General features: G+C 42.0%; 1 protein-coding gene across 1 annotated transcript in view; it reads left to right on the top strand.

Annotated features, from left to right (window-relative positions):
* Positions 1 to 946: 946 nt before the first annotated feature.
* SIL1 (SIL1 nucleotide exchange factor) overlaps positions 947 to 17,125 on the top strand; it is a 246,991-nt gene continuing 230,812 nt past the window's right edge. Inside the window, exon 1 of the mRNA XM_079917704.1 lies at positions 947 to 1,238. The gene's annotated coding sequence lies outside the window, so the exon portion shown is untranslated. The remainder of the gene's footprint in view (positions 1,239 to 17,125) is intronic.

Genomic DNA, 17,125 nt, shown 5'->3' with positions numbered 1-17,125 from the left:
ATTATCCTTTCTCTGACTTAAATTCCCAGTTATAGCACTTTCAGACTGTATGAACTTGTATGTCTTTCAACCTCTTTGAGCCACAGCTTCCCCATCTATAAAAAGGGGGTGACAGCTCTGATCTTAAGAAGTTATGAGGGGCTTCCCTGGTGGCGCAGTGGTTAAGAATCTGCCTGTCAATGCAGGGGACACGGGTTCGAGCCCTGGTCCAGGAAGATCCCACATGCCGCAGAGCAACTAAGCCCGTGCACCACAACAACTGAGCCTGCGCCCTAGAGCCCGCGAGCCACAACTACTGAAGGCCGCACGCCTAGAGCCCATGCTCCACAACGAGAGAAGCCATCGCAATGAGAAGCCTGTGCACTGCAACGAAGAGTAGCCCCCACTCGCCGCAACTAGAGAAAGCCCGCGTTCAGCAACAAAGATCCAACGCAGCCAAAAAAAAAAAAAAAAGTTATAAGAAGTAAATATAATGTATACACAACACCTGGCATATATAAATAAGATATTCAGTGGTAGAACGGAATTAGAGCTGATGGTGACTTTTATTTTTAAAATAATTAGTCGTTTTCAATTCACACATTACATAAGTATATAAAGTAGGTGACTTGCTGGTGTCCTACTCTGCATAAATTTTCTAAGGACTGTTTATTGCTTCAGACTTCTTACTGCTTTATCCCAATTGAATCACACCAGTTTGATTTTTTACTCCCTACCACCTCTGGTTTCTTTTTGGCTATACTATGCAGCTTGTGGGAATCTTAGTTTCTCAACCAGGAATTGAACCCACGTACCCTGCAGTGGAAGCCCGGAGTCTTAACCCCTGGACCACCAGGGCAGTCTCACCTTTGACTTCTTTCTGATGATCATTCCGCTAGAAAGAAGTTAAGCTCTGGTTTAGGAGCAAAACTAGGCCCGCGGGTACCTCACGCTGGCGGAGGGATACTGGGGTAAATAAGTTCCAGGAGGTTTGCTCTCAGATAGACGCTAGGGGGCGGGACTTAACAGAAGCCGGGAGGGGTGGGGCTGACAACTCAGAGTGCGGGAAAGGGAGTGAGGCGGCCGTACGCTGTCCAGAAGACGACAGTTGGGCGAGGAGGCGAGTGACATAACAGCCGCGCGCTCACGGCTTCTGACGGTGGCCGCTGCGTCTGCGTACAGGGAGCTGGTTGCCGCTGCGGCCGCCTGGAATTGTGGGGGTTGTGTCTGCCCCTCGGCTGCCGGGCGGGAAGCCGAAGGTAGGGGCGGTGAGGGCTGCCCGGCCCTGGGCCTGGGCTTGGGGCTCAGGGCGCTGCCCGGTCTCCTCCTGCCAGAGGCCCCGGCGCCTTCCCGGCACTGTTGTGGGGTCCCTACATATCGCCCCCCCCAGTGTCTGCGAAGCGGGACGTACAAGGGGACTCTGGGCTCCTCACTGGTTTCCTCAGACCTGGCCTCTCAGCCCAAGGCTGCCTTCCCTACTTTTCCCTCTCAAAACGTCTCCCGTAACCCTGTTTAAAGGCCAGGAGATGAGGCAGTGGGCCTCCGAGACGGGCTTTTGGCTTCGCATCTGTTTTAGTTCCCTTCCCTGTTCCCTTTTCCCGGCCTCAGTTTCTGCATTTGTCCAGCTGCTCCAGTGTTGACATTCTGGTGTCTCTTCACCATGTGGAATTGAGCCCTACCCGCGTCGTATTTCCACTCCTGTCTTGTGTTATCCTTTGCCCTGGTAGATGAAATACTTGCCTTTAAAGTAGGGGTTAGAGACTTGGGTGTGTTTCAGATCACCCAGAAGGTTGTGCATATCCCTGGGTTTTACTTACAGGAATTTCAGGTAAAGTGGGGCATGGGCACCTGCAATCCTTCCCAGGTGGTTCTGATTTAGGTGGTCCGGAAATCCTCGCTTTGAAATTCTCTGGCAAAGAAGGCAGGAGAAAATCATTTGAAATATGAGCCCCATGTGGGAAAAACAAGGAGTCAGGAAATGCTCAACACCTAAGAGGCCAGTGGGGGTTTCCTTTGCACTAGAGGAGCTAGAGGGCTGTTTGATGCCTTAAAAAATAATAATAATTTAAAAAATATGATTCATATGTAAGATCAATTTTCTAATATTTTTAAATGCTTGGCCTCGATTCAAGTCCAGCTGGCTTTCCGGCCTAAATAAAACAAAACAAAAAGGCAAACTGCTTTGGGGGATTGAGGGGGTTAGATTAAACCCAGACTAGGTAGGCAGGTAAGGAATGAATCCTCCATGTTTGCTAAGAGAAGAAATTGATTTTTATAAACACAGTGTTTGTTTTGACAGTGTGAAAGATGTGTTTTGTATCTGTGTGTGTTTTTAGCTCCCAACCTACCCAAGCTCTTTTCTTTTATGATAAAACTAGCCAGATTTGGAGATTGGATAGGATTTTGATGGGAGTCAGGACATGAGGATATTAGGATTGATGTTTGTTCAAAATGGATCAGGACTTGGTCTGTGGCTTCAGTTGAGAACATGGACCTTGGGTTTTAAAGGTGTTGCCACACCAGATTTATTTTTACCTTTCTTTTGGGTGTTTGGTGAATTTTATCAGCTAATTAATACATGTGCTGTTCTGATGAAATTGGCAACAGAAAAGACTTATTGCTCCCATTTTACAGACGATGGGAATGGGGAGTATGTTAGTAGGGATGTGGTAGCTCAGGAATGAGAAATTGCCTTGTCCTCTGATTCCTGCTTTCTTCACCTTTCCTACTGTCTTTGAATACGAGCTATTCTCTGCAGAGGCCAATTTTGAGCCCTGGTGTGTTTCATTGACAGGAGAAAAGGATAATGAAGTGAAACTGAAAGTTAAAAAAAAGGGTTTGAAATGAACATGCCAGAACTTAATTCTCACTGAGTCTTGTTCTCCTGTAGAATGGTAATGTGTAGGTGCAAGTGGATGGGGTTGTGGGTGGCATCACTTAAGTGATATGGCCTTTGTTTTTTGTTTTTGTTTTTTTTGGCTGCACCACCCGGCATATGGGATTTTAGTTTCCTGACCAGGGATCGAACCTGTGTCCCCTGCATTGGAAGTGGAGTCTTAAACACTGGACTGCCAGGGAATTCCCATATAAAAAAAATTTTTTTTTGATATGGCCTTTGTACAAAGTAGTTTTGAAAATCCAACTCTGACGGAGACATTTTTGAACCATATGAGAGATCAGTTTCATTAATACATGATACCATACTTTTTGTTTTTTAAACCCCAAATGGCATGGGTAAGCAGTCTTGTCCCTTGACTTCAGATGAATTAACAGTTCATTTGAAGTGGACCTAGTGGTGAACGTGAGTTTTTTTTTTTTTTGGCCACACGGCGTGGCTTGTGGGGTCTTAGTTCCCCTACCAGGGATTGCACCCGGGCCCTCGGCAGTGAAAGGGCAGAGTCCTAACCACTGGACTGCCAGGGAATTCCCTGAACATGAGTTTTTTTTAAAAAAATTTATTTATTTATTTTTGGCTGCGTTGGGTCTTCGTTGCTGCGCGCCGGCTTTCTCTAGTTGCGGCGAGCGGGGGCTACTCTTCGTTGCAGTGTGCGGGCTTCTCGCTGTGGTGGTGGCTTCTCTTGTTGTGGAGCACGGGCTCTAGGCGTGCGGGCCTCAGTAGTTGTGGCGCACAGGCTCAGTAATTGCGGTGTGTGGGCTCTAGAGCGCAGGCTCAGTAGTTGTGGTGCACGGGCTTAGTTGCTCCATGGCATGTGGGATCTTCTCGGACTGGGACTCGAACCCGTGTCCCCTGTATTGGCAGGTGGATTCTTAACCACTGCGCCACCAGGCAAGCCCCTGAACATGAGTTTTGATTCTGAATCTATTTCTTATTAGCCATATGACCTTGGACAAGTTATTTCACCTCGTAGGGTTGGTTTTTCCAATGGATAAAAATGGGAATAATATTTTAAAGAGTGGTTAAATGAGGTAGTAATATGAAAGCTCTTGGGACATAGGAATGCAATAACTGTTTTCACCCTCAAAGAATGAAGATTTGCTATAAATGAGAATATTCAAAAAGACAGGAGCGTTTGTAAAGGCAAGTTGTGCCTTTTTCCATATAGGTGGATGCCTTCTAATTGTTATTTCATTTATGTTTGTGGATTCATGCTCAGACCTTCTCATCCTGCCTCCTGTCTTTTTCTTCATTCATTTTTTTTAACATCTTTATTGGAGTATAATTGCTTTATTTTACAATGTTGTGTTAGTTTCTGCTGTATAACAAAGTGAATCAGTTATATGTATACATATATCCCCATATCCCCTCCCTCTTGTGTCTCCCTCCCACCCTCCCTATCCCATCCCTCTAGGTGGTCACAGAGCATAGAACTGATCTCCCTGTGCTATGCGGCTGTTTCCCACTAGCTGTTTTACATTTGGTAGTGTATATATGTCCATGCCACTCTCTCACTTCGTCCCAGCTTACCCTTGCCCATGTCCTCAAGTCCATTCTGTATGTCTCCGTCTTTCTTCCTGTCCTGCCCCTAGGTTCTTCAGAACCATTTTTTCTTTTAAGATTTCATATATGTGTTAGCATATGGTATTCTTTTTTCTTTTCTTTTCTTTTTTTTTTTATGGGGTGTAGATATTCTTACACCCGTTTTATAGTTTAGGAAATGTAGAGCCAGGGAGTGGTCTCAGTTAATGGTACTCATGATAGGGTTTTTTTTTTTTTTTGAATTTTATTTATTTTTTTATACAGCAGGTTCTTATTAGTCATCCATTTTATACACATCAGTGTATACATGTCAATCCCAATCTCCCAATTCGGTATTTGTTTTTCTCTTTCTGACTTCACTCTTTATAACAGACTCTGGGTCCATCCACCTCACTACAGATAACTCAATTTCGTTTCTTTTTATGGCTGAGTAACATTCCATTGTATACATGTGCCACATCTTCTTTATCCATTCATCTGTTGATGGACACTTAGGTTGCTTCCATGTCCTGGCTATTGTAAATAGAGCTGCAATGAACATTGTGGTACATGACTCTTTTTTTTTTTTGCGGTACACAGGCCTCTCACTGTTGTGGTCTCTCCCGTTGCGGTGTGCAGGCTCTGGATGCGCAGGCTCAGGGGCCATGGCTCACGGGCTCAGCTGCTCTGCGGCATGTGGGATCTTCCCGGACCAGGGCACGAACCCACGTCCCCTGCATCGGCAGGCAGACTCTCAACCACTGCGCCACCAGGGAAGCCCACATGACTCTTTTTGAATTATGGTTTTCTCAGGGTATATGCCCAGTAGTGGGATTGCTGGGTTGTATGGTAGTTCTATTTTTCATTCATTTTCTATCCTTTCCTGAGTGAAGCTGTGCTGTGGAGGCCATCTGCCAGTTTCTTGGAGTAAGCCTCTTTTCAGGAGAGCTAATCTGAACATTCTTACAATGCCAGCCCCTTGGTTGTGGATTGCTGGGGATTTTTCTCTGGGGCCTCAGCTGGTGCTTAGATCACGCTCTGTAGCACAGGAATCTCTAATGCCTGGATTTGGTGTCAATTTGGAGACCTGTCCTTGTGGAGCTAATCTTTTCTCTTTCTGAGCAAGGATGAATGCTTTATCCTTCTCTGAGTCGGCTTTAAGCTGCAAGCCTTAGTCTTCCATAACATAGAGCTTCTTATTTTAATTATAAGGAAGGAATATCCTGCCCTTTTCTTTTCTTTATTTACTTTCACCAAGGATTTTACGGCTGAGTAGGGGAGGATAGCCTGTTGTCATTCAGGTGGGGCTGTCGGTAACCCCTGATTACTAGCTTCAACAGTAATTGAGTTTGTCTTTGGGATAAAAACCTCATAAAAGAGTCAGGCTGCTCAGGACACATGTGAAGAACCTGTCAGAATTTTCCTGATTTGTGAAGAGTTTACACCTGAAAACTTGTGTAAACCTGTAAACGTCCTCACTTGTGCAATTTTCTACCTTGGAGATAGTGAGAATCCAGGAGCAACTGAACTATGTTTAGCCCAGACTGATAGACAAGGGTGTGGTTATGATGGCTGGCCATGTCTGCCTTCATTCTCCTAATAGTGTCCTAGGCACTATTTGAGGCATTGAGAAGTGACTTAGTCAATTATGGGCTGCTATAACAGAATACTATAGATTGGGTGGTTTAAATAACAGTTATTTTCCACAGTTCTGGAGGCCGGAAGTGCAAGATTAGGGTGCCAGTATGACGAGATTCTTGAGGAAACTGGGTTGTCCCTTTGGACATCTAATCAAGTGTTTCTCAACCTTTTTTCATTAGCACCTTTTGAGACTTTTTTTTCCCTAATTGCCCCTCTGCCTCCAGTCAGTGGAATTTTAATACCACAGATGTACTGTGTATCTGTTTATGTACTGTGGCTCTTTGGAGGGCCACAAACTGTTGTAATATCTAAGATTTTTTCTTCCCCAAGAATCAGTTTTCACCCGTTTGGGGGTGATTTTGCCCTCATTGAGAATGCATGGTCTTATCCTATATTGTCTCACTAATACAATCAAGGCTTGTTTTCTATCTAGAAATTCCAGCTGTTAACAATAAGCTTTTTCAACACCTCAAACACCAAACTAGTGAAAGCAGGATAATATTATCTCATTCAGTCCTCACATCAACCTTGTAAGATAGTTGGTATTATCCCCATTTTACAGATGAAGTAACTGAAGCTTAGTGAGGTTAAGTGATTTGGTCAAGGTCAAAAAGTTTGGTGTAGTCAGTCTTTAAATCCAGTTCTGATTCTAGAGCTGTTTTTGTTGACTCTGCTGCCCATCCCCACTCCTCAGGAGTCTGCAATCATCAGCAGGATAATCAGCCATTCAACTTATTTTCTCAAGGCCCTACTAGGTGCCAAGCCCAATGAAAAATGTTGTGAAAAGAGAGTTCCTGCTGTTGAAGAGGTCACTGAGTAATGTCTTACATGTTGCAGATGCCTTAGGGATAGTGCCTTTGTTACCCTCTTCTGTTTGGGCCTCTTATGAGATGGCTGGCTCTAGCTAATGGCTGTCATGCAAAGATTGGAGCTAGCTGGCTTTTAGGAGGGTCAGAGCTGTGGATTTGTCCTTACTAGTTCCATTTTCCAACCAGCAGAGCTGTTTCTAATCACTGAGCATGTTATGTACAGGGTATAAACAAATGGGTGTAGCAGGCCCAGTAAACTCATTGGCCATTAGATGTTTGTAATCATGAGGATTAGTAAGAATGATGTTTATTTTTTTGCTTATTGATGTTCTTAATAATTCAGAGCAGAAGTTGTTTGTCCCTTTCTGAAGTTATTCTATACTGTCTGCCTCAAAGCCTAATGATGTTAAGAGATTCGGAAAGAAATGGAATATGGGTGGAGGTAGGAGGGATATTTTTACTTGGACTTCTCCAAAGAGGCAGGAATTGAATTTATTCTTTACATTTGCTTCTCTGGTGCCTCCTTGGCCTTGCTCACAGCTGAGCCCAGGTGTTCCTGGTCTAGAAATTGGAGCCTTTGGGTAGTGTCTGATGTTTAGCCCATGTCACATGTCATATTTACACAGAAATGGGAAGGGGTATATTTATGAGGTCTGCTTGCTGGCTGTCTTGACTGAAAGCATTCTTTTTTTTTTTTAAATTTTTTTAATTTTATTTTTTTATATAGCAGGTTCTTATTAGTTATCGATTTTATACATATTACTGTATATATGTCAATCCCAATCTCCCAATTCATCCCACCACCACCACCCCCACGCCACGTTCCCCCCTTGGTGTCCATACGTTTGTTCTCTACATCTGTGTCTCTATTTCTGCCCTGCAAACCAGTTCATCTGTACCATTTTTCTAGGTTCCACACATATACATTAACATACGATATTTGCTTTTCCCTTTATGACTTACTTCACTCTGTATGACAGTCTGTAGATCCATCCATGTCTCTATAAATGACCCAATTTCATTCCTTCTTTATGGCTGAGTAATATTCCATTGTATATATGTACCACATCTTCTTAATCCATTCGTCTGTTGATGGCCATTTAGGTTGCTTCCATGACCTGGCTAGTGTAAATAGTGCTGCAGTGAACATTGGGGTGCATGTGTCTTTTTGAATTATGGTTTTCTCTGGGTATATGCTCAGTAGTGGGATTGCTGGGTCATATGGTAGTTCTATTTTTAGTTTTTTAAGGACCCTCCATACTGTTTTCCATAGTGGCTATATCAGTTTACATTCCCACCAGCAGTGCAAGTGGGTTCCTTTTTCTCCACACCCTCTCCAGCATTTGTTGTTTGTAGATTTTCTGATGATGCCCATTCTAACTGGTGTGAGGTGATACCTCATTGTAGTTTTGATTTGCATTTCTCTAATTATTAGTGATGTTGAGCGGCTTTTCATGTGCTTCTTGGCCATCTGTATGTCTTCTTTGGAGAAATGTCTATTTAGGTCTTCTGCCCATTTTTTGATTGGGTTGTTTGTTTTTTAATATTGAGCTGCATGAGCTGTTTATATATTTTGGAGATTAATCCTTTGTCCGTTGATTCGTTTGCAAATATTTTCTCCCATTCTGAGGGTTGTCTTTTTGTCTTGTTTGTAGTTTCCTTTGCTTTGCAAAAGCTTTTAAGTTTCATTAGGTCCAATTTGTTTATTTTTGTTTTTATTTCCATTACTCTAGGAAGTGGATCAAAAGAGATCTTGCTGTGATTTATGTCAAAGAGTGTTCTTCTTATGTTTTCCTCTAAGAGTTTTGTAGTGTCTGATCTTAAATTTAGGTCTTTAACCCATTTTGAGTTTATTTTTGTATATGGGGTTCGGGAGTGTTTTAATTTCATTCTTTTACATGTAACTGTCCAGTTTTCCCAGCACCACTTATTGAAGAGGCTGTCTTTTCTCCATTGTATATCCTTGCCTCCTTTGTCATAGATTAGTTGACCATAGGTGCTTGGGTTTACCTCTGGGATTTCTATCCTGTTCCACTGGTCTGTATTTCTGTTATTGTGCCAGTACCATACTGTCTTGATTACTGTAGCTATCTAGTATAGTCTGAAGTCAGGGAGTCTCATTCCTGCAGCTCCGTTTTTTTTCCCTCAAGACTGCTTTGGCTAGTCTGGGTCTTTTGTGTCTCCATACAAATTTTAAGATTTTTTTGTTCTAGTTCTGTAAGAAATGCCATTGGTAATTCTATAGGGATTGCATTGAATCTGTAGATTGCTTTGGGTAGTATAGTCATTTTCACAATATTGATTCTTCTAATCCAAGAACATGGTATATCTCTCCATCTGTTTGTATCATCTTTAATTTCTTTCATCAGTGTCTTATAGTTTTCTGCATACAGGTCTTTTGTCTCCCTAGGTAGGTTTATTCCTAGGTATTTTATTCTTTTTTTTGCAATGGTAAATGGGAGTGTTTTCTTAATTTCTCTTTCAGATTTTTCATCATTAATGTACAGGAATGCAAGAATTTCTGTGCATTAATTTTGTATCCTGCAACTTTACTAAATTCATTGATTAGCTGTAGTAGTTTTCTGGTGGCATCTTTAGGATTCTCTATGTATAGTATCATGTCATCTGCAAACAGTGACAGTTTTACTTCTTCTTTTCTGACTTGGATTCCTTTTATTTCTTTTTCTTCTCTGATTGCCATGGCTAGGACTTCCAGGACTATGTTGAATAATAGTGGCGAGAGTGGACATCCTTGTCTTGTTAGAGGAAATGCTTTCAGTTTTTCACCATTGAGAATGATGTTTGCTGTGTTTTTTTTGTATATGGCCTTTATTATGTTGAGGTAGGTTCCCTCTATGCTCACTTTCTGGCGAGTTTTTAATCATAAATGGTGTTGAATTTTGTCAAAAGCTTTTTCTGCATCCGTTGAGATGATCATATGATTTTTATTCTTCAATTTGTTAATATGGTGTATCACATTGATTGATTTGCATATATTGAAGAATCCTTGCATCCCTGCGATAAATCCCACTTGATCATGGTGTATGATCCTTTTAATGTGTTGTTGGATACTGTTTACTAGTATTTTGTTGAGGATTTTAGCATCTATATTCATCAGTGATATTGGTCTGTAATTTTCTTTTTTTGTAGTGTCTTTGTCTGGTTTTGGTATCATGGGGATGGTGACCTCATAGAATGAGTTTGGGAGTGTTCCTCCCTCTTATATATTTTGGAAGAGTTTGAGAAGGATGGGTGTTAGCTCTTCTCTAAATGTTTGATAGAATTCACCTGTGAAGCCATCTGGTCCTGGACTTTTGTTTGTCGGAAAATTTTTAGTCACAGTTTCAATTTCATTACTTGTGATTGGTCTGTTCATATTTTTTATTTCTTCCTGGTTCAATCTTGGAAGGTTATACCTTTCTAAGAATTTGTCCATTTCTTCCAGGTTGTCCATTTTATTGGCATAGAGTTGCTTGTAGTAGTCTCTTAGGATGCTTTGTATTTCTGTGGTGTCTCTTGTAACTTCTCCGTTTTCATTTCGAATTTTATTGATTTGAGTTCTCTCCCTGTTTTTCTTGATGAGGCTGGCTAATGGTTTATCAATTTTGTTTATCTTCTCAAAGAACCAGCTTTTAGTTTTATTGATCTTTGCTATTGTTTTCTTTGTCTATTTCATTTATTTCTGCTCTGATCTTTATGATTTCTTTCCTTTTGCTAACTTTGGGTTTTGTTTGTTCTTCTTTCTCTAGTTCCTTTAAGTGTAAGGTTAGATTGTTTATTTGAGATTTTTCTTGTTTCTTGAGGTAGGCTTGTATTGCTATAAACTTCCCTCTTAGAACTGCTTTTGCTGCATCCCATAGGTTTTGGATCATCGTTTTTTTGTTGTAATTTGTCTCTAGGTATTTTTTGATTTCCTCTTTGATTTCTTCAGTGATCTGTTGGTTATTTAGTAATGTATTGTTTAGCCTCCATGTATTTGTGTTTTTTATGTTTTTTTCCCTGTAATTGATTTCTAGTCCCATAGTGTTGTGGTCAGAAAATGTGCTTGATATGATTTCAGTTTTCTTAAATTTACTGAGGCTTGATTTGTGACCTAGGATGTGATCTGTCCTGGAGAATTTCTGTGTACTCCTGAGAAGAATGTGTAATCTGCTGTTTTTTTAAATAAATTTATTCATTTATTTTTGGCTGCTCTGGGTCTTCGTTGCTGCACGAGGGCTTTCTCTGGTTGTAGTGAGCCGGGGTTACTCTTCGTTGTGGTGCGTGGGCTTCTCATTGTGGTGTCTTCTCTTGTTGTGGAACATGAGCTCTAGGCACACAGGCTTCAGTAGTTGTGGCACGTGGGCTCAGTAGTTGTGGCTCATGGGCTCCAGAGTGCAGGGTCAAAGTTGTGGCAATGGGCTTAGTTGCTCCACAGCATGTGGGATCTTCCCGGACCAGGGCTGGAACCCATGTCCCCTGCATTGGCAGGCGGACTCTTAACCACTGTGCCACCAGGGAAGCCCTAATCTGCTGTTTTTGGATGGAATGTCCTATAAATATCAATTAAATCTATCTGGTTGGGGCTTCCTGTAAATAAATGATGACACAATGCATCCATAAAGAGAGAGGGAGGGAGGGAGGGAGGGAGGAAAGAAAAGAATGAAAGAAAGAAAGAAAAGAAAGAAAGAATTGCTAATTAGGAATTAAAAAAAAAATCTGTCTGGTCTGTTGTGTCGTTTAAAGCTTGCGTTTCCTTACTAATTTTCTGTTTGGATGATCTGTCCATTGGTGTAAGTGAGGTGTTAAAGTCCCTCACTATTATTGTGTTACTGTCGATTTCCCCTTTTATAGCTGTTAGCAGTTGCCTTATGTATTGAGGTCCTCCTATGTTGGGTGCATGTATATTTATAATTGTTATATCTTCTTGGATTGATCCCCTGGTCATTATGTAGTGTCCTTCCTTGTCTCTTGTAACATTTTTTATTTTAAAGTCTGTTTTATCTGGCATGAGTATTGCTCTCCTTTGATTTCCATTTGCATGAAATATCTTTCTCCATCCCCTCACTTTCAGTCTGTATGTGTCCCTAGGTCTGAAGTGGGTCTCTTGTAGACAGCGTATATATGGGTCTTCCTTTTGTATCCATTTAGCAAGCCTGTGTCTTTTGGTTGGAGCATTGAATCCATTCACGTTTAAGGTAATTATCGATATGTATGTTCCTATGACCATTTTCTTAATTGTTTTGGGTTTGTTTTTGTAGGTCGTTTTCTTCTCTTGTGTTTCCCACTTAGAGAAGTTCCTTTAGCATTTGTTGTAGAGCTGGTTTGGTGGTGTTGAATTCTCTTAGCTTTTGCTTGTCTGTAAAACTTTTGATTTCTCCATGGAATCTGAATGAGATCCTTGCCAGGTAGAGTAATCTTGGTTGTAGGTTCTTTCCTTTCATAGCTTTCAATATATCATGCCACTCCCTCTGGCTTGTAGAGTTTCTGCTGAGAAATCAGCTGTTAACCTTATGGGAGTTCCCTTGTATGTTATTTGTCGTTTTTCCCTTGTTGCTTTCAATAATTTTTCTTTGTTTTTAATTTTTGTCAGTTTGATTACTATGTGTCTTGGCGTGTTTCTCCTTGGGTTTACCCTGCCTGGGACTCTTTGTACTTCCTGGACTTGGGTGGCTATTTCCTTTCCCATGTTAGGGAAGTTTTCGACTATAATCTCTTCAAATATTTTCTCGGGTCCTTTCTCACTCTCTTCTCCTTCTGGGACCTCTGTAATGCGAATGTTGGTGCGTTTATTGTTGTCCCAGAGGTCTCTTAGGGTGTCTTCATTTCTTTTCATTATTATTATTTTTTAATCTTGTTCCGCGGCAGTGAATTCCACCATTTTGTCTTCCGTGTCACTTATCCGTTCTTCTGCCTTAGTTATTCTGCTATTGATTCCTTCTAGTGTATTTTTCATTTCAGTTATTGTATTGTTCATCTCTGTTTGTTTCTTCTTTAATTCTTCTAGGTCTTTCTTAAACATTTCTTGCCTCTTCTCAGTCTTTGCCTCCATTCTTTTTCCGAGGTCCTGGATCATCTTCACTATCATTATTCTGAATTCTTTTTCTGGAAGGTTGCCTATCTCCACTTCATTTAGTTGTTTTTCTGGGGTTTTATCTTGTTCCTTCATCTGGTACATAGTCCTCTGCCTTTTCATTTGTCTGTCTTTCTGTGAATGTGGTTTTTGTTCCACAGGCTGCAGGGTTGTAGTTCTTCTTGCTTCTGCTGTCTGCCCTCTGGTGGATGAGGTTATCTAAGAGGCTTGTGCAAGTTTCCTGATGGGAGGGACTGGTGGTGGGTAGAGCTGGCTGTTGCTCTGGTGGGCAGAGCTGAGTAAAACTTTAATCTGCTTGTCTGCTGATGGGTGGGGCTGGGTTCCCTCCTTGTTGGTTGTTTGGCCTGAGGCGACCCAACACTGGAGACTACCCGGCTCTTTGGTTGGGCTAATGGCGGACTCTGGGAGGGCTCACACCAAGGAGTACTTCCCAGAACTTCTGCTGCCAGTGTCCTTGTCCTCATGGTGAGCCACAGCCACCCCTTGCCTCTGCCGGAGACCCTCTAACACTAGCAGGTAGGTCTGGTTCAGTCTCCTATGGGTTCACTGCTTCTTCCCCTGGGTCCCGATGCACACACTACTTTTTGTTTGCCCTCTAAGAGTGGAGTCTCTGTTTCCCTCAGTCCTGTTGAAGTCCTGCAGTCAAATCCTGCTAGCCTTCAAAGTCTGATTCTCTAGGAATTCCTCCTTCCATTGCTGGACCCACAGGTTGGGAAGCCTGACGTGGGGCTCAGAACCTTCACTCCTGTGGGTGGACTTCTGTCGTATAAGTGTTCTCCAGTTTGTGAGTCACCCACCCAACAGTTACGAGATTTGATTTTATTGTGATTGTGCCCCTCCTACCGTCTCATTGTGGCTTCTCCTTTGTCTTTCGATATGGGGTATCTTATTTGGTGAGTTCCGGTGTCTTCCTGGCAATGATTGTTCAGCAGTTAGTTGTGATTCTGGTGCTCTTGCCAGAGGGAGTGCTTGACTGAAAGTATTCTTGATTATGCCTTTTAATTACCACTTATTATCATCACAGGTAGAGAAACGTACAGCAGTCAATGAATTGATCCATGTCTTGCCACTTCCCTTTCTGCAAGTTGTCTGCCCTTTCTGTCTTGTGAGAGAGAGGAGTTCTAGAAATGGGAAGAAGAATGAGAGATGCATCCCAAAGGTCTGGTGAGGAAGGCTGATGCCAGTGGACTTTTAAATGGACGTCTCTTTACATTTGTGAATAGTTTCATGCTTATGCCTCTCATTTCTATGAGCCTCCCAAGGAGGGCATCTGTCTGACCAAACTGTAGAAAACTAGCAGGCTTTAGTTCAGTGGAAGAAACATAAAGTAGGACAGTCAATACAGAAAACATTGATTGGTCATGCTTTGAATCCAGTGAGTAGTAGACATTGGAAGCATAAAAGGCCAGCTCCTTAGGAAGGATTTTAATGTTGATTTTGTGACCCTTTGCATCTCGTACTCATGAGGGTTGAATTTGATTATATTCGTGAAGCAAAGTCTCCACCCCTGGGCCCAGCTGCTAAAGTCTAAATTCACCGTATTTCTGTGCTGGAAGAGATCATCCTAGGGGGTCTTTATATCAAGTTCATTGCAAACATCAGGACTGAGTCTTGTTCAGAGCCAAGGGATGGCTGTTTGTGGTTCCTTGGGTGAGTAAAGAGGAGGTACCCTTCTAGTTCTGTCACCACCCAGGGCTTCAGTTTTGCTTTCCATTGGTTCCTATTTTACTGATAAAAGGAGCCCCAGAGAAGTGAAATGGGCCATATACTTTTTTTAGGGCCACCAGTGTATTAGTGGCAGAGCCAAGACTCAAGCCAGAGAGCTCACAGAAGATGGCCATAGATGTTGCTAGAATTATTTAGAGCCTTGTAAAGATGCAAGATATTATTGCAGTTAAAAATCTCTAGGGAGGGAGAAGGCCCTGCCTCCACTGACTGCCTTGTTTATTATCTTACAACTCTCACCAGTGAGGTTTTTGGCTGTCATGCTGATTTTTAAAAAAAATTTATTTATTTTATTTATTTATTTTTGGCTGCGTTGGGTCTTTGTTGCTGCGTATGGGCTCCTTCCAGCTGTGGTGAGCGGGGGGCCACCCCCTGCTGCGGTACGCGTGCTGCTCATTGCGGTGGCTTCTCTCCTGGGGCGGAGCACAGGCCCTAGGCGTGTGGGCTTCAGTAGTTGTGGCGCACGGGCTTCACTGCTCTGCGGCATGTGGGATCCTCCTGGTCCAGGGCTTGAACCCATGTCCCCTGCATTGGCAGGCAGATTCTCAACCACTGTGACACCAGGGAAGCCCTGATTTTTCTCCTATTTATGTTGAAGTGTGTTTCCTTTTGTTCTTATCCCAAAGGAAATAGATTTGAAGTTTCCACTTGTTGTAGAAACAGTGAAGTAGTTCCCAGGCCAGACTGCTGTGTGTTCTGTAAAGAATGGAGCCAGTGAACCAGTGGACCTTATTTTGTGATCCAAGCAAACCTTTAAAACATTTCTAAAAGAAAAAGAAAGTGAAGGAATAAATGGTATGTCAGGTGGTTTAAAACCACTCAGGGGTCCAATGTTTGTAGCAGCACTGTTTACAATAGCCAAGACATGGAAGCAACCGAAGTGTCCCAACACAGATAAATGGATAAAGTAGATGTGTTTTTTATATATATATATATATATATATATATATATATATACACACACATATATATACACAATGGAATATTACTCAGCCATAAAAAAGAATGAAATAATGTCATTTGCAGCAACATGGATGGACCTAGAGATGATCATACTAAGTGAAGTAAGTCAGAGAAAGACAAATATCATATGATATCACCTATATGTGGAATCTAAAATAAATGATACAAGTGAACCTATTTACAAGACAGACTCACAGACATAGAAAACAAATGTATGGTTACCGGAGGGGAAAGGGGCCAGGAGGGATAAATTAGGAGTTTGGGATTAACAGGTACACATACTATATATAAAAGAGATGAACGACAAGGACCTACTGTATAGCACAGGGAACTATATTCAGTATCTCGTAATAACCTATAATGGAGAGACTTCCCTGGTGGTCCAGTGGTTAAGACTCCATGCTTCCACTGCAGGGGGCACGGGTTTGATCCCTGGTTGGGGAACTAAGATCCTGCATGCCGTGTGGTGAGACCAAAACAAACAAACGAACAACCTATAATGGAAAAGAATCTGAAAAAGAATAAATATATACGTACTGAAACTAACACAACATTATAAATCAACTATACTTCAGTTGAAAAAAAAACCCAGTCATGGGTCAGCTCGCTTGGTTTCTTACTCTGCTATTTACTTATTAGATTTCAGATTGTGAACAAATTACTTATTTTCTCCAAGCCTTGATTTTATAATCTGTAGAATGGGAATAGTAATAGCTACTTTTGTAACTGAATTGAGAATTGCAGAAAGTGCATCCGCTGGCACAGTATAAGTGCTCTATATATTATTATCAATAATGACAGCAACAGCAGTTTCCAGTTCCTGACCTGGTTAGAGGGTAAGTTATGCTGACTGGGCAAGTGTGTGATCTTAACCATCGCATCATTGTGTTTGTTGGTTGGCTTATTATTCCTATCAATCACACTGATCATGCTCATGCTAAATAACTAAAAGTTTTGAACAGCAAGGAAGTTTGCAGCTTCTCTGCCATCTCTTTCCTTACTCGGCTTAGTTCTCACCTTTTTGAGGCTCTCTCTAACTGGCTGCCCCAGTCAGGGGACTCCGTTTCCTGTGCAGTGTCTGACATGGTGATTTTAATGGAGCAGGGCTGGCTGGTCCAGAGTCTGCCTGCAGCCCTCTGAGGCAATGTGTTCTTGTCTCTTGCCTTCTGCTTTTCAGCCAGACATGAAGCCATTAGCTCATTAAGGGGACTTTGACTTCTGTCACAGCTTTCTTCTGATTTGTATGCCCATTTCTGGCCTTGTGCAAGGTCAGAGGGGCATAGTCAAATACACTGACCCGGATTTTGTGCTCAAGTTGGCTCTTTTCCTGTGAGATTTGCAACTGGTTCAGTGTAGCAATGGAGGTGGGAGTGGGGAAAAAGCCCCTGAAGTTACTGCCCCCCATTATATTGATTTCAAGCTGGGGTTTTAAAAATCCTGAGCATCATAGCTATAGCCTGTGCCTTACTTCTCTGAATGAAGCAAGTAGGGTAAAACCTCATTATTTGGGGGCAAGAC

This window comes from Stenella coeruleoalba, assembly GCF_951394435.1.
Source record: "Stenella coeruleoalba genome assembly, chromosome: 3".
Classification (NCBI taxonomy): Eukaryota; Metazoa; Chordata; class Mammalia; order Artiodactyla; family Delphinidae; genus Stenella; species Stenella coeruleoalba.
The sequence above is the reverse complement of the archived record's forward strand: the minus strand, read 5'-3'. Positions and strand labels throughout refer to the sequence as shown.